The sequence below is a fragment of the Berghia stephanieae genome, chromosome 2, assembly GCF_034508935.2.
Source record: "Berghia stephanieae isolate SIO BIC M18660-M18661 chromosome 2, UCSD_Bste_1.3, whole genome shotgun sequence".
NCBI classification, from domain to species: Eukaryota; Metazoa; Mollusca; class Gastropoda; order Nudibranchia; family Aeolidiidae; genus Berghia; species Berghia stephanieae.
Window position 1 is genome coordinate 120,022,802 of NC_088361.1, and position 3,065 is coordinate 120,025,866.

Sequence of the window (3,065 nt, forward strand, 5' to 3'; positions counted from 1 at the left end):
AAGAGTATTCTGTGAAGGTAAGTCATTTCGTCTTCTCATTCTCACTCTCAAAATCTCACATCTCCGTAAAACTACTGTTGGACAATAATCAGTTTACTTTGAGTTTAGGCAGATTTAGTATATCCAATGGAAAGATTTAACTGTTTACGTTCGATTTTAGTTAGGGAGAGAGAGAGGGAGTCATTGAATTATTGTGTTTTTATCTTATGGACCACGGACTTTGAGTCTTTGAGGTCTTAGTCTTAGTCTTGCTTCGCTAATTTTCGTTGCTATTGACTATAGTCTACTACATACTATTTAGTATCGTGTTGTAACCTTTATTATAATACTCATATGAGCATCACAATCACCAATCACGCTAGACATTTTATCATAATACTTCATGTGGGGCAGCGTGGATCAGCGGTACGGTTTTTGCTTCGTACCCGAAAGGTACCGAGTTCGTTCACCCGCCGCTGCGCTGTGTGGCCTTGAGCAAGTCACCTCGCCCTAGCTTAATTTGCGGCGCTGCACCGCGGTTATTCCAGTCTTCCCTGGGAATAGACCCTAGAGATAAATTTCCTCTATGGGATGAATAAAGGATTTATTTAGACCAGTGTTAGTCACGGTAAACTAAATTTCCTATTGGGTTAAGGTGTAATGTAAATGTTGCTGCTTGAAACTCGAAGAAATCAATAACATTGTGAAATTGAATGTGAACTTCAATTTAATATACGAAAACAGATAAAATGGACGTTTCGGGTTTCCCCCTTATCAACAAAGCAAGATGAATGAAAGAATCACTTAATTTGTTTTTTTAATTGAGTTTTTATACAGCGTAATATCCACTAAATGTGCTCAAAGTGCTTTACAAGGGGTCCCTGGCCAACAGCAACATTTAACATGTAAGACGGGACATGATGCCTGTTGGGCGATATTACAATTTTTTCGGACAGAGACAACGCTGTTAACGGCCAGGTACTCATTTGACACCTGAGTACGGTGAGAAATTGTGAGTAAAGAGCCTTCTCCAAGGACTCAACTATGCGCCGAGCGAGGCCCAAACCCAGGACCTTCTGATCTGAAAGCGAGTGTCATACCACAAGACCACAACAGACGTTTTATTAGTTTGTTTGTTTTTTTGCCTATTGAGCATGGTCGCAGCTCTAAATTTGAATCTTTTATTCTTTTACTTCCACAGATCTATCTTGATGATGCCTTGGGTTGATTCAGTCCAAAACTAATTTGTGTGGTTTTATTTAACAATGTTAATGACATTGAACATACATTGATACAACAATGCCATAATTTGTCATGTTTATCATGTAAAATCATGTATGGACCTACAAAACCATTATTTTGAATGGTGATTTGATGATGATGAACAAAATATGTGTGTTGTACAAAATAAATGGCAAAGCTAACAAAATGCAGTCTCCTTAATAAGAGGAGACTGGGGATTGACAAGTGCTGCAACAAATTGAAAAATAATATCAGATGTTTCTCTTAACATGGTTGGAATATATGAGAGGATGTTAACATTTTTCAGTCTTTCATTAGCTTTCTCAACATGAATTCTACATGAAGCAATTTCTTTTGTTAATAAAATCTCATTTTCAGTAAATTTATTATGTAAAAAGGAAGGAATATTTACAGTTACTCCTTGAGGTAAAATATCTTGAATCAGGATGGGGTTTTACCTTTATTACCTTTATCTGCTAAAATTAAATCTCCAGGGCTTAAAATTAAAAGTTTTAGTAATCCACAATTTTGTACAATGACCTTATCCGAGACAGACCCTGGATACAGTTTAGAAATAAAATTTATCACACCATTTGGACTCAGACCAACAAGAGCTTTAACAGAATTCATGGACCTATAAGAATAAATTAAGAGTTGTTTATCCATTTCTTTAGGAATAGCAATTTGGTCATCTGTACAATCAATGATCATTCTGCAATTTGGAAATCTTAAAAATGATGATGGAGCTGATAGTTTATTTTTATGTCTAGAAGGGCATGTAACCTTCATAACATTTTCAAAGAGAAGCTTATGGCTTATGTAAAACATGAATAAAAGTTTGTATAATATTTGTTATAGTACTTTCACTAACGCTAAACAATTGTGAAATATGAAGGTTAGCGTAGTTCTGTCTAAGTTTCATCAGTGTAATAATGAAAATTTTGTCTTTTAATGCAACTGTCTCTTCCTGAACTTCCCATCCACTATAATAAATAATGTTACCTCTAAAGCACTCAACATATTGAACAATAATATTAAATATTTTAAAACAATGTACACCTGTCTCCATTCGAAGAACTTTTTCTGTAAGGCTTGAAACAGTGTAAGTGCGTTGAATCTAACTTAGTTGGGTTTTTTAAAGCTAGCTATTTCCTTATTTTTGTCTGTAATTTCTTGTTCTTGAATTAAATTTGTTGTTCTATTTAAAATATCCTCACTTGTTCTACAATCTGTTTTTTTTAAAAGATGGAATCATGTGATGATGGTGACGAGAGTTGAGATGATGATGAGGGAGAAGATAATGAGGATGATGATGAGGAGGAAAATAATGATGATGAGGAATCTGGTTTTTTTAAAGGTGTGACTTTGTGATGATGATGAAGAGAGTTGAGCTGATGATGATGATGATGATGATGATAATGATGATGATGATGATGGTGGTGGTGGTGGTGGTGGTGGTGGTGGTGGTGGTGGTGGTGGTGGTGGTGGTGGTGGTGGTGGTGGTGGTGGACTTCTTGATGTTGGTGCCAATTGAGATGGGGTGGGAATTCCTTGTGTCACTTTTCTTTTCTTTCTTTCTGGCTCTGATGGAAACAATTTATTTTTATTTCTGTCAAACCATTCAGGGAGGTTGGCTTTGTCACCATCTCTGAAATGACAAGAACACACTCTTGATGATGATGTTGGATCTTTTGTCCTTTCTCCTGAAATGAAAAGATTAAAAAAAAACCAATAATTCTGTTGGGCATATTGGGTATATTATTTAATTTGATAAGTACTTTGTTTTAGACTATCTTGTTTGACACCAGCTCAATGCATGATAAATCAAAGGTGTGCAAGAGACT

General features: G+C 35.6%; 1 long non-coding RNA gene across 1 annotated transcript in view; it reads left to right on the forward strand.

The window, feature by feature from the left end:
- LOC144966440 (uncharacterized) overlaps positions 1-2,431 on the forward strand; it is a 2,836-nt gene extending 405 nt beyond the window's left edge. Inside the window, exons 1-2 of the long non-coding RNA XR_013644221.1 lie at positions 1-17; positions 1,181-2,431. The exon at positions 1-17 is cut by the window's left edge and continues 405 nt beyond it. This is a non-coding gene — a long non-coding RNA (uncharacterized LOC144966440). The remainder of the gene's footprint in view (positions 18-1,180) is intronic.
- Positions 2,432-3,065: the final 634 nt, after the last annotated feature.